This window comes from Tursiops truncatus, chromosome 1, assembly GCF_011762595.2.
Source record: "Tursiops truncatus isolate mTurTru1 chromosome 1, mTurTru1.mat.Y, whole genome shotgun sequence".
Lineage (NCBI taxonomy): Eukaryota > Metazoa > Chordata > Mammalia > Artiodactyla > Delphinidae > Tursiops > Tursiops truncatus.
The window spans coordinates 115,751,518-115,777,390 of record NC_047034.1 but is presented as its reverse complement, the minus strand read 5'-3'; the positions used below and the strand labels follow the sequence as shown (position 1 = coordinate 115,777,390).

Here is a 25,873-nt window from a genome sequence, read left to right as displayed (position 1 = left end):
TATCTATTCAGATCTTCTGCCCATTTAAAAAATCAGGTTGTTTGTTGTGCTGTCTTCTTTCATTGGGAAGTATATTGTGTGTGGATTGTCATTACGTTTTGATTTTCCTTGATGTTAGAAACTGTTAATACTCAAAGCCTTAATTTGTTAATTCAATGGAGATATTTTAATTCTATAATTTCTTTTTCATTTCATAATTGGAATACTTTTATAAAGAAATGCATTATTTATTCAACTATTTGGTTGCCCATTGTTTCAATTTATATAAGAAAGGCAGGATAAAGTCTTTGATCCCCTATCAAGGCTGGATCTCCCTTCTCCTTTTAAACCATTATTTAAGATAATAAATTTGTTCTCTATCATCTTTTGAATTTTAAAAATATAATGGACTCATGGGTTTAAACATATTTGATGGGTTTCAACCCATCACAATTCTTTTCTTTAGCAAAGCTTATATTGCTCCATCATTGACCAGTGGTATCTTCTTCCAGTTGGCTCTTGAGTCCTGTTGATAGCCTCCTTGCTGTCTGGTATGTCAAGATATTCCGGGTTCTTCTTATACATTTCCTGTCCTAGACTTGGAATCAGTGATTTCTTCAAGAAATTCTGGCTTCTTTTAATAGGAATTAATTGCATTAATGGATTTTTTTTTTGTTTTTATCTAGTAATTTCAAACATTCTGGTACTTTTAATATTGGGAAACCATAGAATGGCTTGACCCTTTCAGATTTGATAAAGCAGAGAAGGGAGAGGAAAAGGAGAAGAATGGTAGCCTCATTGTGTGTAAAGATTGAAGGGAAAAATGTAACTTGACTCCATTTATATTTCCATTTCAATACTGCCCCAAGTGAACTTGCATTGACCCTGGACCAGAAATGTGTGGTTTTGTTGTTTAACTAGGAGTACAGGTATTTTTCTGCAGAGTTTTGGAACCGAGTATTAATTACTTGCCACCAGGGTCCTCTGTTTCCTTGGGAGCCTTTTAAGTATCTTAAATTACCTTTGTATTTGATAAGGTAACATCAACAACAGAAGCACCAAAGCATTTTTTGGAGTCTCAAATGGATCCACTATAGGTTACACCTGGCCAGTGTTTTATCTGAGCTATATAGTGTTAGAAAAAAAGTGAATTATTTGTCAACATTAAAAATTATGAGTTTTTTTAAAACCCCAAGTGTGTATTTCTGGTACCTCTTGGAACATCAAGATATTTCACAATAACAGACCCACATTTTCACACCGCAGTTATTGACTGGAGGTGAGTACTGGGGTTGCTCTTCATATGGTCTCCCTGATGTTGAGACTGAGCATCAGTTACCATTTATTAAGAGAGAAGTGGAATATTTCTCGTATCCTTATCTCCAGCACCAGCAGCAAAGTAAAAGGTAGACCAAGAAGGTTGCCTATGTCAGGAAAAATGGGAGGGAGCAAGAGGGGATGTTTTGTGTGTGTACATGTAAGAGAAAAATTTTCCATACATTTAACATCAAAGTATGTCTGCTTTGAAAGAATACAACTTAAGAAGCCCATAAGGAAATAAACCATCCTAGGGCTGTGACTGATAAAAGGTAAAGATAATTGATAAAAAAGAAAAACCTAATGATCAGATAAAGGAACTGACATTTCAGTAGGGCTTGTTTTGGAATGTGTATAAAATAGGTGCAGATGCTATAAAATGCAATTGTGTGTTAATTGAAAAAATTGACCAGGTATCAAAACTTTTTTCAGATGATAAGTTTATATAACATTATCTACTGAGTGTAGCAGAAATTGTGTCCTAAACAGAAGCAAGCATTTACAGATGTAAACCTCTCGAGAAATACTGCTTCTCAGTGTGTTGATGGTATATGTGGAAGTATTTGTAGAGCTTTAAAATTGTGGCTGTTGAGAACACGAATATAAATAATACCACCAGGTTGTCTCTGTGTTGGGACTGAGGGAAATTTAGATGTGAGTGAAGAACTTTTAGATATGGTACCTATGACAACTATAACATCAGGAAATGAGTTGTTTTTCTATGTTGAGAATAATCTAGGTGTAATATAGAATGGTCAAAATTAATTAAGTGTTCGGGCTCTTCAAATGGTTAGCATTAATTTGTATTTATTATAATAATATTATAAAATTTATATCCAAGGTGGCAACATTTTACAAGGATGTGAGACTTAAGTCCATTTATTACAGAATCATCAGGAGTCATTTGTAGTAAAAAGTGAAGTATAGTGCAGGCCATTGACTGAAGGTACTCATGGCATGAACCATGGACAGTTCAGTCACAGTGACTTGGATCCCTAGTCGATGGTCTGTTGAAGATTAGATGCCATAGTGTGTTATGGTGCTGAAAAGATTTGTTTCTATTTCTGAAGGAAATTATCTGCTACCTGAGGAAAAATCCTGCCTTGACTCATCAAGAAGGAGTGGAATAAAGACTTGGCATTTTTGGTTGTCTCTTTGAATATTTTCTGTAAGCATTTACATGTAATTATAATAGTAGGATTTGATCTCCTCATTCTTTGTGAAGTTCTGTTTTTGAGAACTGATTTTACAAGTTTAAGTATCAAAACACCATTTTATTATCTCCCCAAATATAGGGATTTCCATGGACTGTGTTGGAAAACAAGGCCTGGGCCTGGGACTGAACTAAGTCTTATTACTTTCTCCCCCCAAACATAGCCCTTGGGGCTGCTTATTTTATGGTCACAGTTGATGCTTGTCCACTCAGCAGCATGAGAGACATGCAGCATGGTTTACATCTCAGTGGCCAGAGAAGCAGAGAAAACCATTGAGAGACAGGAGCCAAGCGTGCGTTGCCCTTTAAAATAATTGTTTTTATTATAATTTAATATACAAGAAATAATAATATACCAAGAATAATGGTAAAGCAAACACCCATGTACTTACCATCCAGCTTAATAAATAGACGTTCTGTACTCCTCTCTCATCCTACCCTTCTCTCTTAGCACCCAGACATGATCAATATCTTGATTTTGTTTTTTGTTCTCTTGCTCTTGTCTATAGTTTTAGTAGATAGTCATGTATTTCTAAACAATATGCTGTTTACATTTCACATTTTGAACTTCACATAAAGGGGGTCATCCTACATGTATTCTTTAGTTGCTTTTTGCTCAACAATCAGTTATTAGAATTCATTCATGTTGATGCATGTAGTTCATTTATTTTCACTATTGCATGATACTCCTTTGTATGATTATGGCACACTTTATCCATTTCCATGTTGATAGACATTAGGGTTATTTCCTTTTTTTTCTGCTACGATAAAAAAGACTCTATATTATTTCAGTGGCATGTCTACCATATGCCAGGCACTGTTCTAGATTCTGAAGATACATCATGAACAAAAGAGACCACAATCCCCACTCTTATAGAATATGTATTCTAGTTAGAGGAGACAGACAAAATAATAAGTAAATTATGTGGTTTGTGAGAATGTGGTTAAGTGTGATAGACATAAGGCAGAGAAAATGAATTGGGGTTGGAATTGACATTTTTAAACAGGGAGATCAGAGGGTATCTCACTAAGAATGTGAGCAGTTGAAAACAGACTTGAAGATGAGAGAAAGAACCATGCGATGGTCTGGGGAGAGTGTTCCAGGAAGAGGGAACAGTAGAGAGACCTTGAGGGGGTTGCTTCCCTTACATTGTGTAAGTATAGCCTGGTGCACATGTGCAAGAAGTTTTTGAAGGTATGTTACTAGGCATGGAACTTCTGGATCATGGACTATGTTGTTATGTACATCCTTACATTTACCGGTGTATTAGTCTGTGTGGGTTAATTGTCGAAACACACAACCTTCTCTTTAGTTTCCTTTTCCTCTCATTTCATCTCCTCCTTCTCACATTAGTTTGGAAGTTATACACTCAGTGCTTCCCTAAATATTTTGACATGCACACTTAGTAAGTTTAAAGTTGATCAACAAAATTACTATCTTTGTGAATAATGTAACCTTAAAGGCATTGATTCAGTAATACCAATCTCATTTTATATACATACATTTCTGTGCTGTATTTTAGTTCTAGCTTTTAAAAAAATCACTAGTTAGACACTACTGCTATTGTTTTAGACGTGTTTATTGTTTCCTACAATCTGCTTATTCAGATTTCCCACATACTTTCTAATTTCCTTTTTCATCATTGCTTCTAACATCACAAACTTCAACCTGGGATCATTTTCTTTCTCCTTACAACATATTCTGTAGAATTTCCTTGTTGGGGGTGGTGAGGTATTGATCACAAACCCTCTCTGTTTTTGTTTATTTCATTTGGGGGAAAAAATTTGTGGGCTGGCTTGAGTAGTTGAGTTGCCTTTGTATAAGATGGTGAATGCACAAGTCACTTTCCTTGGATTATCCAGCCTAGATGACAATAATGGGCCATTATCAGAAATGTGTATAGTTTTAAATGAAGACACAATAGAATCTTCTGGAAACTTGTGCATGGGACGGTTTAGTCAACATAGAAGGATGTCTGGTCCCACTTGCCTCTCTTCCTTATGGGAGATAGGGACCAAAAACCACAAACTGTGGACTGCAGCCAGGATAGTTGGGGGAAGCATGACAGCTGGATTCTTGTGTAATGAATTCCAAGATACTCTTCAGATACTTGACATATTCTGCTACTTTGGAGATGAAAGGAGGATTAAAAAAATTTATCTTTAAAAGTAATTTAAAATTTTTCTATTTTCTTCTTCACTAAAAACAAAACCACTGTGATTTTAAACTTCATTGGTTTTTTTTTATCACCTTAATTAAGGAAGAAGGGTGAGGTGAGTAATGTAAAATAATTGAATTCTATGAGTAAATTATGAATTCTGGCAAAATCTTCCTTTTTCTTGGATGATTAAACCTCCTTTCTCAACCTCCAAATAAGCCATTTTTCATTTCTAGCAGTTTTACGATTTCTCTTCAGTGATCATTCAAATTCAGGATCATTTTTATATTTTACTTTTTTTTTTTTTTTACAATGAATGCTTGATGAGGTTGGCAGATATTCGGAACTGTAGTCAGACATCTTGAAAGCAGAAGATACTAATAATTTTCTTGTTCTATTTCTTTATGCCTCTATGTATAAATATTATGTAGATGTGGTCATTAGATAATGCTTGAAGAATAATAAAATGTTAATTCATAAAATAAGATTAGATTTTTGAAAAAGAGGAAGTTAGGGCAAGGTATCTTAGAATCCTTTCATGAATCAATGTTTATAGGACATTTATTTTATTTTTCAGCACATTAGCTAGATTGTTTTAACTGTCTTGGGACCAAATTTGCTCAACTTTCATAAATTTTCTGGTAATAACTGTGTCAGCAACAGAAATTTCTAGCAGAAGGACTGTATTTTCTAACAAAGTTTAAAACAGATTTATCTTTTACTTTTTTTATGATTCACTTCATTTGCTAGCTTAACAACTTTTCCAGCTGCTTTTGAAAAAGCAGATTCCATATTATTGATGCATTAATTCTTGACTGTTTTTTTTAGTGCCAAAGGGAGGAGAGGGGTAATCAAAATTTATATATTTTGGCATTTTCAAGTATCCTTTTTTCACTTCCTGAATCTTGGCTCTTTTAATTGTAAACAGTGTGACCAACCTTGGACAAGTTACCTCAACTCTCAGTTTTCTCATTTGAGAAATGAATATAATCAAAAATAGTACCTAATCCAGAGTAATGCTGTCAGGGTTAAATAAGGCAATTACATAAAAATACTAAGGATATTTCTAGCAAGAAGTAAAGACATAATAAATGAACATGATTTTAATTATTATTAATACTGGAATTGTAGCTGAAGGGGTATGGAGTTGAAGGTATTGGAATTGAGGAGATGAAGATATTAAAAAGAGAGTGTGATGAGTGAGCTGTCCACATGAATGTCAGAGTCACCCAGAATGATGGCAGGAGAAGTCTAGAAAGTCTGAGTTGTTTGCCAGTGTCTTTGGTTAATCAGGGAGATGTGGATGGAGGTTGGTAAACAACAGTGATGAGGTATAAGAAAGGAATGATTCCTAAAGGAGCAAAGATTTTTACCTGAAGGTGGAGGAGGAGAGATCTGGACAGCAGATCAGGGAAGGAGGAGAAGTCTGATCCTAATACCCAAGCCTGGTATATAAGGGATTATGGGCATTAGACCCTGAGTGGGCTGTGGGGAGGCTGTGTACTTGTGGTGTATCCAAGTTTCAGTTTAGGCAAGGAGCTGGAAGAAGCTGAGGATGTTGTGGAGATATTTTTAACCTGAGAGGAGTTTCTCTGAGACACAGTAAATAAGTTTCAGAGGGAGAGGAGAATTATGATTTGTTTAGAGGAAAGAAGCACAAAGCAAAATGGGAATGAAACTGTGGGAGAGAAGAATGGACTAGTGGGAATTGCATTTTGGATGATGATGAAGAATAACATGGGTGTGAGGCCCAAGGCTTCCAGAAAGAATTAAAGCTGTTTTTTGGTTCCTGTCAAGATGGAGAACTCGACCCTGAAGAAACTATAAAATGAGGGAGTGGGGCTAAGGCTATCTTGCCCTGGTGGGTATGGTGGCTGCAGTTCTAGGCAGCAGGCTGCCAGAGGCAGTGAGGATGGAGGGAAGTTTTCAAGTTATGCTCTTGCTTTTTCCCCATTTCCTTGGGACAATCAACGCCCACCCTTTCCCCACGGAAATTGGCAGCAACGGCCCAGGGGCAATAATGAAGTCCCACAAAAGCTCTGCTGAGGTGAGATGTGGCTGAAAGCGGCCGTGGAGAGACTGGCTGCCCTTGGACCTTGACTCCTCCATCCTTTTGAGAGGAAAGGTCTCAAAAGCCCAGGGATAATGGAATTATAATGTAGGAAGACTTCCTTCTTTCAATGGTATTTCTTTCCAAGTATTTAAGGGTGAAACCCTAATCAGAGGATCTGCCTGTGGAGTGACAGAAAAGGGGAGTGTCAATAGTAGTTTTGTAGTGTCTACAACTCTCTACCCTCCCTTCCCTCAACCTCTGCCCTCTCATTCGACTCACTCAGACTGACAAACTAGAGCCTGACTTTCAAGCCATTCTCATGACACAATTCTGGACAGAATAGCTAATGCTCTCCTGTTCACAAGCACGCAAAACAAAACAAACAGATACTAGGTCTCTGAGGAGTAGAACTATGATAAATGAAAGACAATAAACTGAACAACATATGCCATCTGAAGCAGTATTATTGGAACAGAAGGTACCAAGAATTTAAAAAATGCATGGAAAATGTACTTTTTAGTAATACGAAGCAAGAACAAAAAAGTTATAAGGAAGAACTAAGGGGAAATATCCAGAATGAAGAATGTGATATTAAAATAAGGTATATAAGCATTAGGGTGAGTATCAGCAAGGATGTAGCAGAAGAATGAATTAGTGAAGAAGAAAAGATTGAGGAACTTACCCATAGGAAGAAAGGTAGAATAAAGAGAAAAATAAAATGAAATAAATGCTAAGAGATATGACAAAGAAGAGAAGTGCAAATATCCAGTTGATAGGATTCATAGAGGGAGAAAAGAAAAGGAGAGGATAAATACTTGAACACATAATAAAGCTTAACTTCCCATTATTAATGATAGAAAATCCCAGCTTGAAAAGCCTCATACAGGGCCAAACAGGGAGAGAAGGGAACAGCCACATGCAGAAATTTAATAGTGGAATATAGGAACAAAAGACAAAGAGAAAATTCTAAAAACTTCCAGAAACCTATTCCTCACCAAGGAAAATGAACCAGATTGAGACCACTTTTCTGAACACCAACATTATATGTAAGAAAATGATGAAGTAATATTTTTAAGGTATTGAAGAAAAATAATTTTGAATTAGAATTTTTTAGCCAGGTAAATTGTCATTCAAATATGAGAATATAATAAAAAATACCACTGGCTTGTAAGGTCTTGTTGCACAAACCCCCACCAAATGCTCTTGGAGAAAATTCTCAAATTAGAAGAGATTTGGGAGTTAAGTAACAAAATATCATGTAAGTTTATTGTAAAAAATAAAACCCAGTATCAAAGAAATAAACATGGGAAAGTACAATACAATGAACCAGAACAAAATACCTAAATAATATTAATAATGGACTATGTGTGGAGGAATTGAAGAGACATAAGTGCATACTAAAGGACACTTGTTGAAGGGAAAGATATTAATTTTGATAACTTTAAGAAATCAGTAAGGATAAATAAATATCTTCCACTGAATAACCACCATAAGAACAAATATGGGATGTTTACCTTTTAAACCTACAGAAGGAGAGCAGTTATATCCAAATGGAAATCAAGGAAAGGGGAAAAAAAAAGGGAAAATACAGTAAGTGGAAAATATGAAATAAGATGGCTGAAATATATCTGAATATAAAATAAATACAAATGGTTTAAGATAATTAAAAATCTGTAGTCTCAGATTGGGTTAAGAAAACAAGATCCAATATAAGACTAACAAACATACAGAAATCAGTTGCATTTCTTTACACTAACAATGAAATGTCAGAAAGGGAATGTAAACAAAAAATCCCTTTTAAAATCGCATCAAAAAAAAATACTTAGGAATAAACATCACCAAGGAGGTGAAAGACTTATATGCTGAGAGCAACAAAACATTAATAAGGGAAACTGAAGATGATTCAAAGAAATGGAAAGATATCCCATGCTCTCGGATTAGAAGAACTAATATTTTTATGGCCATACTACCCAAAGCTATCTACAAATTTAATGTGATCCCTATCAAATTACCCATGACATTTTTTCACAGAACTAGAACAAGTAATCCTAAAACTTACATGGAACCATAAAAGACCCAGAATTGCCAGAGCAATCCTTAGGACAAAGAACAAAGCAGGAGGTGTAATGCTCCCAGACTTCAGACAATACTACAAAGCTACAGTAATTAAAACAGCTTTGTATTGGCACAAAAATAGACATATGGATCAATGGAATAGAATAGAGAGCACCTGTGAACAATTAATCTTCAACAAAGGAGGCAAGAATATACAGTGGGGAAAAGAGAGTCTCTTCAGCAAGTGGTGCTGGAGAAATTGGACAGCTGCATGTAAATCAATGAAGTTAGGACACACCCTCACACCATACACAAAAATAAACTCAAAATGGCTTAAAGACTTAAGCCATAAAACACCTAGAAGAGAACATAGGCAAAACATTCTCTGACATAAATCATTACAGTGTTTTATTAGGTCAGTCTCCCAAGGCAACAGGAATAAAAGCAAAAATAAACAAATGGGACCTAATCAAACTTATAAGCATCTGCACAGGAAAGGAAACCATAAACAAAACAAAGACAACCTACAGACTGAGAGAAAATATTTGCAAATGATGTGACTGGCAAGGGCTTAATTTCCACAATATACAAACAGCTCATACAACTCAATCAGAAAAACAACCCAGTCAAGAAATGAGCAAAAGACCTAAATAGACATTTCTCCAAAGAAGACATACAGATGGCCAGTAAGCACATGAAAAGATGCTCATCATTGCTAATTATTAGAGAAATGCAAATCAAAACTGCCATGACCTCATTGTATTTAGTTCTGACCTCACACCAGTCAGAATGGCCATCATTAAAAAGTCTACAAATAATAAATGTTGGAGAGGGTGTGGAGAAAAGGGGCCCTTTTACACTGTTGGTGGGAATGTAAATTGGTGCAGCTATTATGGAAAGCAATATGGAGGTCCCTCAAAAAACTAAAAATAAAATTGTCATATGATCCAGCAATCCCACTCCTGGGCATATTCCCAGACAAAACTATAATTCAAAAAGATACATGCACCCCTATGTTCATCGCAGCACTATTCACAATAGTCAAGACATGGAAACAACCTAAATGCCATTGACAGATGAATGGATAAAGAAGATGTGGCACATATATACAATGGAATATTACCCAGCCATAAAAAAGAATGAAATAATGCCATTTGCAGCAACATGGATGGACCTAGAGATTATCATACTAAGTGAAGTAACTCAGAAAAGAGAAAGGACAAATACCATATGATATCACTTATATGTAGAATCTGAAATATGACACAAATGAACCTATCTACAAAACAGAAAGAGACTCGCAGACATAGAGATCAGACTTATGGTTGCCAAGGGGAAGGGGGTTGGGGGAGGGAAGGATTGGGAGTTTGGGATTAACAGATGCAAACTAGTATATATAGGAAGGATAAACAATGAGGTCCTACTGTATAGCACAGGGAACTATATTCAATATCCTGTCATAAACCGTAATGGAAAAGAATATGAAAAAGGATATGTATACATAAAACTGAGTTGCTTTCCTGTACAGCAGAAATTAACAACATTGTAAATCATCTCTTCTTCAATAAAATTAAAAAAAAATCCAAGAATACATGATCTTCATCAGACACACTCAAAAAACTTAGAAAGAAGGATGAAAAAAGATAAACCAGCTAACCATAAATCAGAATAAAGCTGGGATAAATAGCTTAATAAGTAACAAAATAGAATTTAAGGCAATAAAACATCATATTCCTAATAATATACCTTATGTACAGGTAAAAGGGAAATTAGGGCAGGAAAATATATGACTATCATGAACACATATGTACTAAAACGTCAGGATGTATAAAGCAATAGGTGGCAGAATTTTAGGGAGAAACAGATAAATCAGCAATTACAGGTGGACATTTTAATACACTCCTCTTAGAAACTAATAGATTAAGCAGTAAAAGAAAATTTTTATAGATTAAAATGTTATTAATAAGCTTATTCTATTAGATATAATGATGACTATACACTTACAGCAGAGAGTGCCTTTCTTGAGCAATCAAGAACTGTTACAGGAATCTAAAATATGACACAAATGAACTTATCTATGAAACAGAAACAGACTCACAGACATGGACAACAGACTTGTGGTTGCCAAGAGGAGGTGGGGGTTGGACTGGGAGTTTGGGACTAGCAGATGCAAACTACCATATAGAGAATGGATAAACAACAAGGTCTTACTGTACAGCACAGGGAACTATTTTCAGTATCCTGTGATAAACCATAATGGACAAAAATACAAAGAAGAATATATATGTATAACTGAATCACTGTGCTGTAAACCAGAAATTAACACAACATTGTAAATCACTATACTTTAATTAAAAAACTGTTACAAAAATGTACCTTGTATTAGCCCATTAAGAAAGTTTCAACAAATTTCAAATGAATAATGGCAGCTATGTTCTTTGATCTCAGTGCAATAAAATTAGAAATTGTTAACAGAAGGATAGCTCAAAAAACCCCCAAGTTATGTTTGGAAACTACATAATTATTCTGTTACTATATTATAAAATAATTATTGGATCAAAAATGAAACTATATATTAAGAAATACTTAGAACTGAATGATAATGGAAAAATTGCATATTTAGATTTGTGGGGTACAGCTAGAGAAGTGCTAACTTTGAGGAAAATTTATAGCCTTAAATAGAACCTGTAGGAAATATGGTTAAAAACAGACAAGATTAGCATTCAATTCAAGACATTGGAAAAAGAACAAACCCAAAGAAACCAGAAGGAAACAATAAAGACAGAAGCAGAAGTAGATGGACTGTGTATGAAATATGATAAATAAGTTTTCTAAAATAAAAAGCTGGCTTTTTGAAAAGGTTAACACTATAGCCATATTTCAGACAAGACTGATCAAGAAATAATCAAAATTCATATAAGTATGGAGCAAAAAGGCCCATGCAAAACCTTCATCCCTTTTTATTCATGTGCCCAGTGGAGGAAAGAGATTGCCTGAGATCCACAGAATGGGTCATCTTGCTTATCTAAATATTAAGATTCTCCTCTGCTGAGGGGACACAGATATTTACACGTCCTGTGCCCATTTGGAGAGATCTGTCTACATACTTCCCCCTGCCCAACTTCCACCCCCACCCAAACAAATATACAGTAAATGAAATGCACACTAAAATCCCAAGCCAGAAATGTTTGTGAGCTAAGTATGTGCTGTAGTTCGTATACAGAAAATCCTCTGATAATTGAATATGAGTACAGGCAAGAATGAGGACAACAGGCTTGAAGAATTCCGTTCCACCCCTGGCCAGTCCATGCCAGTCCAGTATTGCTTCCTTTGAAATCCATGCTTGCCTCTTTCTTCCCCACTCTTCAGCTATCATATAAAAAAGACAAACCCTGTTCAAAGGCAGAAATCCCAAATCACTTGACTCTATCACACTTTTCATTTTACCATGTTTTCCTTTTGATTATTTAGGACAACAATCTCTTCTCTTGCCTCTCTTTTGGGTTGGCCTATAATGCCACCTTCCCAAATGGGACCTTGTCTGCCCTTGACTCTGAACTCCTCTTGCATCCTGGAAATACAACCTCAGGTCATCTCAAATGATGCCCCACTGGCCTCAGCCTCTTCTTCATGACCACTCCTATGCATTTTCATCTGACTTTGTCCACCCTTTTAGGGGGGTTTGACAGCTTTATCCAGGTCACCCCAAGGTTGTATGTGAGTTCTGTTTCAACAGAAAAGTATCATTTATTCAGTTAATCAACTTGTCTGTCATTGAGCACATGGCACCCTCTGTCCACTCACACCTTTTAATTGGATTGTTTCCCAATTTCTTGAGTGCCAGAAAAATGGAAACCAACCCTATTTGTTTCTTCCCTTAGTTGCCTTAACGTCACAGGGCTGCTAGAAGTCTCAAGAAGAGAAAAGATCTTTTAACACATTGACTTGTGGGGACATGAAGACTTCTATTACTCATGTCAGAGCTGTTTGTTTTAAAGATAAATTTTGTGTCAGAGTTTTCAACTGTTAATATTCATGGTTTCAAGCTTATGACATTATTTTTAAATAAATGAGACAAAGCCAGAGAAGCACTCTAACAACTAATTAGTATTTATTCCAAGTTGTAAAAACTGTTAATGACTTGATGCAAGTTAATTTAGAGACCTTCACAAGTGAGTTTGAATTTCAGTGCCTGAAATGTCAAATATAAGATGTAATAAATCTATTACCATTATCTCATTCTTCAGGTGATAGTGGCTTTGGAGTTAAAATATGGCTCATAAAATTTATATTTGTATTAAGGCTAATTGGCTTTGAAACTTTTTAGAGGGACCCCTTCAGAAAAGCACTAAGTTGGAGTTAATAAATGTAGAAAATTTAAACCAAGTGAATCAATGTAAGCCTCAAAAAGTGGAATTTTAATGATAGGTCAATCAAACAGTACATCCATACTTACTTCATATGACATTCTAGATGTGAATCCTTCATTGGCATAAGATTCTGGGCAAAAATATACATTCTCTCCCAAAAGGTGATTATGGGGTTGTGGGCCCCTTCTTATGGGAGTGGAGGTAATGTAATAACTTACAAATATGGGTCTTAAAGTGTTTTCCAACATGCTAATGGAGTATGAAGCTGGAATAGCTAGGTTATACACAAAAACAGGTCCCTTCCCCACCCAACATAATTCCTGGAATTACTTATAAGCAATTAGGCCCTTGTGGCTAGAAACAGGATCAGTTAGGGTTTAGTTAGGGTTCATCAGAGAAGCCAAACCATCATGAATATTATGGCTATATGGGATTTATTTTAGGAATTAAACCTTACACAAATATGGTAAAGTGAAGAAAATGAAGATCTGAAAGAGGGAGTTAGAGGACCACAGAACAAGTCACTGAGCGTCCTTCTGAAGTCCTGGAGTGGGTGGAGGAGTCACAGTGTACAGACAGTTCTGAAAGGCCAAGTCAATCCAGCTCTAGAAGTGGGGCCTCAGAGTAGCAGATTGTGGAGAGGTCTGTTGGAAACAGTTGCCTCTGTGGGTGCACAGCCAAGATCCTGGTGTTAGTCCTGGGGCTGTTGGGTCAGCAGGGCCAGTAGTTTGGAAGACAAGCTGAATGAGGAGCAGATGAGAGTGATTTACATGCTGGCCACCTCTGCCCCTGTCCCTCACTGTCTGACTGTGATGAACTTCTCAGAGTAGTGACTCCTGATTCACTTCTGCCTTCCAATTCTTTCACAAGTCCCCTTTCCCAAACCGTATTGGCAAGAGGATTCTGAGAGTTGTAAATTGCATTTCAAACAAATCCACCTCTTATTTCTTGGCATTTATATATACTTCTTTTGACCTTGTTTAACATCCAAAAACATTCAGAACCAAAATCATCCTTCCAGTTAACATAGTGCAGTCATTCCTCATGCAACCAAAAGCATGCTAACATCTTCCCCAGTGGAGTATACACAAGGTCCACTTCATCCATCTTTGGATAATATTAGCTCTTCTGCTATCAGAGTCACACGTTTTTTTGATAATCTGTATCTTAAATATTGAAATATAAAAGTACTCACTATTAACATTTGTTCAGTAGTAGGAAAATAGGAAAGGGAAAAATAGAATAAAAAATAGTTTATAGCACTTCCATTGGTCATACTTTTTTATCTGTTGAGGTGACCCAAATCTTCCTGACTGAAGGGTCTGAGCCATTAACAGTCCTGTCTGCATTGAATTGTTGTTTTCTATTGACTTAGATCACAGATCTTGGAACTCCTAAGATGCACTTCAAGGGAATTCTTGCATTTTAGACATACTCCTCCCCGCTCTCATTTTAGAGTAGCCAACCAATTTTGTTTTGATAAGGTAGGATCAATCACTCCAATTATCTCCATTCTCTGTCGGTTTACTGACATGAGGAACCCAAACTGACCAATTGGCAGTTTCAACTTTAATGGAATCATTAATGTGTCACTTGGTAGAAGCATTCTTGTTTTGGGAACTCAGATCTCTAAACCAGCAAAGCTTCAGGAATGGGAAGCAAACTTTTCCTAGTGGATTACTAGAGGTAATAGGGAGAGGAGTCACTCCGTTTTCATCACTCGATATTTTGACTCATGTATCCTGGCTATGGGAAAAACAGGACCATATATTGATTACTGATTCAGAGAAAATACTGCATTCTGAATGGCGTCACTGGAGAGTCACTAAGTGCTGCACTGTAACTAGCTTGCTCTGTAACTAAGTCTTCAATAGAGATCATCCCAGCTCTAGCTAGCCAGCAATCCCAGGGTGATGGGGAAAAGGGCAAGAACATTGAGTTTCATGAGCATTAGTCTATTGCCACACTTCACTCACTGTGAAATGAGTTCCCTAGTCAGAAGCAATGCGGCGTGGAATCTGATGATGGTGAATAAGGCATTTGCAAATCCACGGATTAGCAACCTCATTGAGGGCTGGAAGGGCAAATTCATATTCCCAGTGTCTATTCCAGTGAGAACAAAATTTTACCTCTTTTTGATGGAATTAGTCCAAGCTAATCAACCTGCTACCATGTAGCTGACTAGTTCCCTTGGGGAATGGTACCATACTGGGGCTCAGTATTCGTCTCTGCTGTTGGCAGGTTTGGCATTTCTGCAGCTGTTATAGCTGAACAGGCCTTGGTGAGTGGTAGTCCAAATTGCTGAGCTCATGTAGAAACTCCATCCTTTTGTTCTTATATGCATTGTGGGAAAGATTGCCTGAGATCCACAGAATAGCATCTTGTTTACCTAATTATTAAGATTTTCCTCCGCTGAGGTCACTCTTTGGTGAGCATTCACAGAGAACAAATGTTTACCCACCCTGTGCCCATTTGGAGACATCTGTCTACATATTCTCCCTCTCCCAATTCACACCTGTATTTCATCGATTTTCCAAATGTGTTTTTTCCAAGATAAAACTGTGAAGGTGTGCTACTGGCCCCACCAACTGAAAGAAAACTGTTTCTGATGGTTTTCACTAACAGATATAGAGGAATAAAATCAACAGATCAAGCGCTGCATACCAGGGAGTGTGTTGATTTTCTTCAGTAAAGAAACTATCTGGAACAGCAGCTGGATTTGGAGTTAGCACCTGATTAAGTTTATCTATCATTTTCCAAGATATATCTGTCTGCTGAAGAGGTCGAACAGGTGAACTGAATGGGGACATGGAGAGAATCACTATCTCTGCATCCTTCAGATTCTTTATGATGTGATTCATCTGCAATTCCTCCAGAAATACTGTATTGCTTTTTAGAGTACTGCTTGACTTTTCCATAGTAGCCCTCACTTCACAGCATAGGGAACCAAAGGTAGGATTTTGCTGGTTGCGAATGATGTCTATTCCAACTATGCATTCCAGAAACTGGGGAAATAACCACAGTGTGGGTTGGGAAACACACTGGGCTCCCTGTACAAGGATGTACATTCAGGAGAATGACAAACCCTAAGCCAAAACTCGATTGATCACCTAATCTACATAAGCTCCTCCTCTGACTGGTGGAACCCACTGACATTTGAAATCAAAGGAATTGGTGCCAATACAGAACCAGTGTCCAGTAATGCCTCAAAAGTCTGATTATTTTTTTTCTCCAATTGCACAGTCACCTCTAAGTCCCTCTGGAGAAGTATAAATTTTGGAAGTGTAGCAGGGTTTAAGGGATTCTGTCTCACCTTTTTTATATGTAGAGATTGTATATATTAGTTTTTTTTTAAACAGCATTATTGAGATATAATTTACATACCATACATTTAATCTTTTCAGAGTGTACAATTCAGTGGTTTTTAGTATATTTACAGAGTTGTGAAACCATCACTATAATATAATTTTAGAACATTTCATCATCCCCCAGAGAAACCATGTATCCATTGGCAGCCACTCCACATTCCCCTGTCTCATTCCCCACCTTCACCTTTCAGCCCTAGACAACCACTAATATATCTTTTGTCTCTATAAATTTGACTATTCTGCACATTTTAAATATGGTGATACAATATGCGGTCTTTTGTGACTGGTTTCTTTCACTAAGCATAATGGTTTTCTTTTGTTCTTTCTTTTTTTTTTTTTTTCCGATACACGGGCCTCTCACTGCTGTGGCCTCTCCCGTTGCGGAGCACAGGCTCCGGACGCGCAGGCTCAGCGGCCATAGCTCACGGGCCTAGCCACTCCGCGGCATGTGGGATCCTCCCGGACCGGGGCACGAACCCGTGTCCCCTTCATCGGCAGGCGGACTCTCAACCACTGCGCCACCAGGGAAGCCCAGCCTAATGTTTTTGAGTTCATCCATGTTGTAGCTATCAGTACTTCATTCTTTTTTTGATTCTGAATAATATTCCATTGTCAAGATGTACTATATTTTGTTTGTTTAGTGGATGAAGGACATTTGGCTTCTTCCCATTTTTTGCCTGTTATGAATATACTGCTTTGAACATTCATGTACTTTTTGTGTGTGTGTGTGTGGACATATGCTTCATTGCACTTCCAAGGATACCATCAAGAAAGTGAAAATAAAATCCGCAGATTGGTAGAAAAGTTTTAAAAATTATTTATCTGATAAGTACTTATACACAGAATATAAAAACAACTCTTACCATTCAATAATAAAAAGATAATCCAATTTAGAAACAGGCAAATAATTCGAATAGACATTTCTCCAAAGAAGCGATATAAATGGCTAACAGGCACATGAAAAGATGCTCAACCTCATTAGTCACTAGAGAAATGCAAATTAAAACCACACTGAGATCCTGCTTCACACCTACTATAACGCTTATAATTAAAAAGACAGACAATAACAAGTGTTGGTATGGAGGATGTGAAGTAATTGGAATGCAGATACGTTGCTGATGGAAATGTAAAATGGTGCAGCCACTTCAGAAGACAGACTGGCATTTCCTCAGAATGGTATAGAGTTACTAACTGATCCAGAAATTTCACTCTTAAGCATTTAATCATGATGACAATAGCTTTTTGTGTGTGTGTGTGTGTGTCTTTTTTTTTTTTTTAACATCTTTATTGGGGTATAATTGCTTTACAATGGTGTGTTAGTTTCTGCTTTATAACAAAGTGAATCAGTTATACATATACATATGTTCCCATATCTCTTCCCTCTTGCGTATCCCTCCCTCCCACCCTCCCTATCCCACCCCTCCAGGCTGTCACAAAGCACCGAGCCAATATCCCTGTGCCATGCGGCTGCTTCCCACTAGCTGACAATAGCTTTTTGAGGAACTTATTTAAAGTCTTGGTTCAAAGCTTCTTTGGGATTAGTTGAGCTGGTTTCAGTCTTGGAGTCTCATTTTAAATTTCAATTATATGAAGACTGAAAATTTGGAAAACTTTAAAATTATGGCAAAATATTAATCAAAAAGATGAAGGCATCTTTGGAAAAATAGTTGTTTACAATTTTCTCTCCAAAAAGAAATGGGATAATATTATCTGAATATTCTCCGGCACTAAAATCTAACATAGAAGTCAAAACTATCACGATAGCAGGTTGGCTAAGTGATGTCAATGGAATCACAATAGTAATCAAGGAAACCAGTCAGTGTCTTATGCGGAGGGGAGGGGGGGGCAAAAACCTCTGAAAAGAGAAGTAACTTCAAGATTTCTTTATGGGTTTTGCCAGTGTTTTCTTTGATGTTGCTGCTATTTGTTTCTCTGGTTGTCATACTTTCTCCATTGTTGGAGTTAGGATTTCATAACATCACTAAATATTTTCATGTTAAAAAATAAAAAATTAGAGTCTAACAGTTATAATTATTTTGTTCTTTTGAAGGAAATGCTAATTTGATGCAAAATAGTTAGATTTAGAGTGTCATATTTTAAAAATCTGGGTTTCTATTTCAGGCCCCAAGATTTCCTTCAAAATAGAGTAAAAAGGTAAATTGTTTTTGAATTTGTAAAAATCATCTGATTCAGCTTAATTTTTTTATGTTGAAATATTTGTTTTTAACTGATGGTGGTCATTTGGTAGTAAGACTGAACATTTGATTTTTTTAAGTTGAAACAGACTGAGTTACTACAAATTTAAACACTTAAAAGATGTATAATATTTATAAGTTTTCTAGTTTTAGTTCTTAGATGCTTACAAGTGAAGATGAGTTTTACCTTGAGGGTAATTTTAAGTGAAATGTAGCAGAATAACTTAGATTTTGCATTAATTATCTTCAAAGAGTGTTTTTCTTTACTGATTTGATAAAGCAAAATATTTTGCAATAAAATGCTAACTTACTATTATCTCCTTAGATTGCTTGCTGATAGAAATTAGTTAATAGTGAATAACCACACATACCAAAAAATCAGCCATGTCAGCATGTAGACTCTCTGGATAGAGCTCTCCAAAAACAGTTACAGGTTTATAAGTTCCCAAGTATAGCCTGGGAAATTGTTGAAAGGATGCAAGAGGAACAAACCTATTCTAAAGTTGATCTATGGCCATCTTTTTTCTGTGAAATTCTTTGGGATAGAAATCTAGAAATACTTCTCTTAAAGAAGGGCACCGGGAATTCCCTGGTGGTGCAGTGGTTAAGAATCCACCTGCCAATGCCGGGGACACGAATTTGAGCCTTGGTCTGGGAAGATCCCACATGCCGCCGATCAACCCAGCCCGTGCGCCACAACTACTGAGCCTACACTCTAGAGCCCATGTGCCACGACTTCTGAAGCCTGTGCACCACCGCAATGAGAAGCCCTCGCACCGCAACGAAGAGTAGCTCCCTCTCGATGCAACTAAAGAAAGCCTGCGTGCAGCAACGAAGACCCAATGCAGCCATAAATAAATAAATTTTTAAAAAAAGAAGGGCACAAATGGAAAATGTATGCCATTGAAAAGGAAAATATATGCTACCAAAGAATGAAATGTGTTAGCATTAAGAATGCACTTTGAAATTCAACATTTACTAAAATGTAATGCCCAAAGCAAATGTGTAAAACTAGACAACATTTAATTTTCTTAGCAAATGAATCCTAAACTCGTCTAGATTCTATTAAAGTAAAATTATTCACATAAACCTTATATAATGACATGTGCATTTATTCCAAAGGTAGATCCACTAGTCCTCATCAGGTCAACTCTTTACTTTCTTTTTTTCCTCTATCTTTTTTCTCTCTCCTCTCTCTTCCCTCTCTCTCTTTCTCTTATCCTCCCATCTCTTTCTTATTTCCTTCTTTTCTCTATCCCTCTTTTACTTTCCATTCTCTCCCCTTTTCTCTTGTTCTCACTTCCACTCTCCTTTGCTCTCTTCTTCCTTCTCTTCTATCTCTTACTCTCCCCTTATGTTTCATCTTTTATCTTTCTCCCCTTATCTCTTTCCATCACCCTCTCTCCCTTCTTCCTCCTCCCCTTCCCTCCTTCTTTCTCTCCCCACTCTCCTTTTCTTTCCTATCTTTCCCTTCTTTTTCCTCTAATTCTCCACCACTATGTTGTACACCAGTAGTTAAAATAGTGCTGTAGGTCAAACAAACTCATAGAAAAAGAGATCAGATATGTGGTTACCAGAGGTGGAGGGTGGGGGAGGGGGAATTGGATGAAGGCAATCAAAAGGTACAAACTTCCAGTTATAAGATAAAAAAGTACTAAGGGTGTAATGTACAACATGATTAATATAATTAATACTGCTGTATGTTATATATGAAAAATATTAAGAGAGCAAAATCCTAAGAATTCTCATCACAAGAAAAAAATATATTTTTCCTTTTTTTTCTTTTGTATTTATATGAGATAATGGATGTTCACTAAACTTATTGTGGTAATCATTTCATGATGTACGTGAGTCAAATCATTATGTACACCTTAAACTTATACAGTGCTGTATATCACAATAAAACTGGAAGAAAAAATAAATTAAAGCATTTAGTAAATACTGATTAGTAAATGCCTATAGTTCTGGGTAAGAACTATATGACATAAAGGAGTAAAGAGGAAATTGAAAGAAAGCAAAAATAATTAAACTTAAATAGTTACAAAATAAATACAGACTGATTGAGCATGGTGCTAACATTGAAACCTAGTTTATTAGCTTTAAGACTAGGAATAGTCTTTCTATGTTGCTGTGTGGATTATCATTCTATTTTAAGACTATCGAGACCGTGTAGATGGAGGTGTTGAGCAGCTAATGGTTTTTATTGCATTTTGTATATGATTTCACTGTGTGATTGTTGAAATTATGAAGTTGGTGTTGAAAGATGTGCAGCCATTGGTTTAAAAATGTTTATCTTAACACATATTTGGGAAAGTCAGTTTCTAATTATGGTAAAGTTAGAGAACTAACTTGGAAATTTCTGTAATTTATTTTAATCATGGAATGAAAAGAAGAAATGAAACAGAATATTAGATCATTAAATCTAATTTTCTTTCTTTTTCTTTTTCAGTTAAGAAAACTGAGACACAATGTGACTGACTTAGTTGATTACATAGTTCATTAGTGTAGAATTTGTGTAATTTCCTATATCTTGATTCTTAATCTAGTTTACTTAGTAATTAAGAGATATAGATGTTTTTCAACTAAAGAATAAAATATAAAGTGACTTCCAACTAAGGGATAAAGTTGACTTATATAATTAAGGATTTAAAATAAAATGGTTAAGGTAAATTTAAAAGTTCCTATACACTGAAAAGAAAGTGCCTTCCATTTTTACTATTTGATTCAACTGACATTCATTAGCTTTTCTTCCCTTCCAATTTGGCCTGGACCCAATAAGCAATATTGCAACTATTCTCACCATCATCCTCAATTCCCTTAATACATTTACTGCCCATCTCACTCCTTTGTCAGTCCCTCTGCTGTGGGTCAATCAATGATCTTTCTTCTTGGTTCTGCCTCTGGGTTTCTGAGAAGCGCTCAAGAAAGTTGCATAACCATGCTGATGGTGCCATTATGAGTGAAGTGTTCCAAACTCAGCGGGGCTTCTGATGAGGCTTAGAAATTCTTTTGTTAATCCATAGCAGGGTTCCTTTTCCAGTCTTATATGGATTTTGTAAGCCTCTACTCTTTTTTGTTTTTCAATCCCCAGCTTCATCCTTGTCCCTACCTGAACAGATGTTGCTTCTACCTTTATTCAGAGCATCAAGATCATCAGGTAAGCATTTCCTCAGTATTCTTCCTATTCACTTCTGAAATAAAATCTATTTTTATCATCTTTCTTTCCTTCCTTAGTGAAAGCATGGGAGTGGTCAAGAGCAGGGGGCTCTGGAGTCAGATTAAGCATTTTAGCTCTTCAGTCCATTAGGTGTGTGACTTTAGGCAGATTACTTACTCACTCTGTACTTAAATTTCCTTCTCTGTGTAATGAGGGTAATAACAGTATCTACCACATAGGTTTGATATAAGAAATAATGAGGTAATGTACATGTAGTGCATGGTACGTGGCACAAAGTAAGTGCATGAGTTAGCACATCTAGATTTTGGTTGTTGTTATTATTGTGATTGCCTAGGAAAGAAATTGTTCTATTCTTTTCACACTTAACCTTATCCATCTCCTCTAGCCTTTGAGCTATATATTATATCCCATCTCTCTTCAACCCATTTCTCCCCAGTGCCATACTCTTTCCAGTATAAAATTATGCTCAAGCATTCCATTTCTTAAAAATATCAGTACTGAGATCCTGATTATCTCATTAGTTAATATTTAACTCTAACCCTATCCTGACCATAACCCTGCCTTATTCTTGTTCTTCCATTATGACATAATGTTGGTAACTCTAAGTAGTTTCTCAGCTGCCACTGGAACTCAAGTGCGGAATTCATATTTGAATGGGATGGTGATTAAAATCTACTAACTCTGCGATGCTATGCCTCTATAACTAATGAAAGTAGAATTGTCTCCTCCTTATCATTAAAAATGAGTTTAGGGACATCAGAAAGATGGCGGAGGAGGAAGCTATGGACTTTCCTTTCCCCTATGGAAAGGAAGCAATTCATGGACAAATTCAGCAACAATTCATGGACAAGTTCCTTTTGTGAGAAATTTAGAAATTAATTGCACTCCAGGAAAACATAAAACCATACTCATTGAAGCCAACAGGAGATTCAAGATACCTTCTTGCTGGAATCTCAGTCCCTAGCACAGTGTCATATAACTGAGAGGAGAACCCCCATCCCAGCTTTCAGCTTGTCTTAGGAGAAGGGAAAGAGTTGGTCCAAATGACCCCAGATTTTCTGTGGGGCCTCCCCAGAAGACTGACTTCAGTTTTTCCAGTCTTAGATTGCTGATGGGATGAGCACAATCTAATTGCCTGTAGAAAAATAAAGACGGTGACTGGGGCTAATAGTCACCATAGCTCTTCCCCTAGCTGAGCACAGAGTGAGTAGAGGAAAACCCCTGGCTCCCAGCTTCTTCCTAGGGAGGGAAAGAGTGGGTCCATGTGTCCAATGCCCCAACTTTTATGGGGGATACACAAAGGACTGGCTTCTTTCAGTCTTCCATGACTCAGAGTAGATGGAACCTGGCAAAATCTAGTCACCTAGGGGTTAGTGAGAACAGAGATGGAGGTTTGGAAGTAACCATACCTCCTCCCCTGGCTCAGTACAGAGTGAGTGGATGAAAAACCTCCTTGGAGAGGGAAAAAGTTGGATGGAATGTTCAATAATCCAACTTCTCTGAGAGATGCCTGAGGGACTAACTTTCATGTGACTTGTTCTGGTGCACTGGATGCTTGAGGGCTGCAAAAAAAAAACAAATAAAGAAAGTGGATTGGACAAGCAGGAAGGTTTGAAAGACCCCTAGAGTCTCTGGGCAGGCTGACCAGTGGGGGTCTTTTCCTGTATGAGGCCAGTCTATGCAAACTAGGAGATGTGGCTGATTTGTCTAATGCACTGACACCAATACAGAGAATCAAGAAAGATGAAGAAGCAGGCAAATATATTTCAAACAAAGGAACAAGAAAAATCTCCAGAAACTGACCATAGTGAAATGGAGATATAAGGTTTACCTGACAGAGAATTCAAAATAACCATCATAAAGATGCTCACCAAGGTCAGGAGAACAACGTATAGAGAAAGTAAGACTTTTAACAAAGAGATAGAAAATATAAAAAAGTACCAAACAGAAATCATGAGCCTGAAGAATACAATAACTTAGCTGAAAAATTCACTAGAGAGCTTCAATGACAGACTAGACAAAGCAGGAAAAAGAATCAGTAAACTTGAAGATTACTGTTGGAAATTATCCAGTCAGAGGAAAAAAAAAAATTGAAAAAAAGAAGTTTAAGGGACTTATGGAAAACGGCAATAGGATTAATGTATGCATTGTGGGAGTCTCAGAAGGAGGGGAGAGAGAGAGAGAGAGAGAGAAACCAGAAAGCTTATTTAAAAAAAATGAACCTTGACTGAAAACTTCCCAAATCTGGGGAAGGAAATGGACATCTAAATCTAAGAAGTGCAATGGATTACAATAAGATGAATACAAAACAAATAAACAAACAAACACTGAGACACATTATAATCAAATCCTCAAACATCAAAGACAAAGAGAAATTTTGAAAGCAGCAAAAGAAAAGTAACTTGTCATTTACAAGGGAACTGCCCTAAGACTACAAGATTTCTCAGCAGAAACCTTGCAGGCTAGGAGAGAGTGGGGTGATATATTCTAAGTGATGAAAGAAAAAAAACCCTGCTAACCAAGAATACTGTATTCAGCAAATTTTTTTCTTCAAAAATGAAGGAGAGATAAAGTCTGTCCCAGACAAATAAAAACTAAGATGTTAATCATCACTAGACCTGCCTTACAAGAAATGCTAAAGGGAATTCTCAAGTTAAAATGTCAGGACACTAAATAGCAACATGGTAGTGTAAGAAAGTATAAAACTCATTGGTAAAGGTAAATATGTAGACACATATAGGTTACTTTAATACTGTAATGGTGTTCAGTAATAAAGTATAATTGTTATACTTTTAATTCAAGTATAAAAGTTAAAATGCAAAAGCAGGGCTTCCCTGGTGGCGCGGTGGTTGAGAGTCCACTTGCCGATGCAGGTGACACGGGTTCGTGCCCTGGTCTGGGAAGATCCCACATGCTGTGGAGCAGCTGGGCCTGTGAGCCATGGCCGCTGAGCCTGCGCATCCTGCACCTGTGCTCTGCAACGGGAGAGGCCACAACAGTGAGAGGCCCACGTACCACACACACACACAAAAAAGCAAAAGCATTAAAATAACTATAAAATATGTCAATAGATATGTAATATAAGTAGATGTAAATTGTAACAACAAAACATAAAGTCGGGGTGGGGAGGAAAAGTGGTGAGTTTTTGTACGTGATTGAACTTAAGTTGTTATCAGCTTAAAATAGACTATTGTAATTATAAGATATTTTATGTAAGCCCCATGATAACCACAAAGAAAATGCCTACAGAAGTTATACAAAGGAGAAAGAGAAAGGAATCAGCATATCAATGTAAAAAAATCAGGAAAACGAAAAGGGAGACGGCAATAGAAGAAAAGATAAAAGAACTACAAGACTAACAGAAGACAATTAAAAATGGCAATAGTAAATCCTTTCTTACCAATAATCACTTTACATGCAAATGGATTAAACTCTCTAATCAAAAGACATAGAGTGACTGAATGGCAAAAAGCAGGACTCAAGTATATGCTGCCTAGAAGAAACTCATTTTATTTTATTATTTTTTAAGAAACTAATTTCTGACTTAAGGATACACATAGGCTTAAAATGAAGGAATAGAGAAAGATATTTGATGCAGATGCTAATCAAAAGAAAGCAAGGTAGTTATACTTGTATCAGACAAAATAGACTTTAAGTCAAAAATTTCATGAGAGACTAAGAAGGACATCCTGTAATGATAAAAAGTCAAGTCATTAGGAAGCTATAACAATTATAAATATGTGTGCATCAAAAATCAGAGCACCTAAATATATAAATCTAACATTGACAGAACTGAGGCTGAAATAGACAACAATACAATAGGAAACTTCAATACCCCACTTTCAGTAATGGATAGAATATCCAGAAAAAAGACCAAAAAGGAAATATATCTAACAGACATATACAGAATATTTAATACAATAGCAGCAGAATATACAGTTTCTCAAGTGCACACAGAACATTCTCCAGGAGAGATCACATATTAG

The 25,873-nt window shown here is 36.5% G+C and overlaps 1 long non-coding RNA gene across 1 annotated transcript in view; it reads left to right on the top strand.

Annotated features, from left to right (window-relative positions):
• Positions 1-21,873, top strand: part of LOC141275822 (uncharacterized) — a 106,110-nt gene extending 84,237 nt beyond the window's left edge. Inside the window, exon 4 of the long non-coding RNA XR_012324205.1 lies at positions 21,801-21,873. This is a non-coding gene — a long non-coding RNA (uncharacterized lncRNA). The remainder of the gene's footprint in view (positions 1-21,800) is intronic.
• Positions 21,874-25,873: the final 4,000 nt, after the last annotated feature.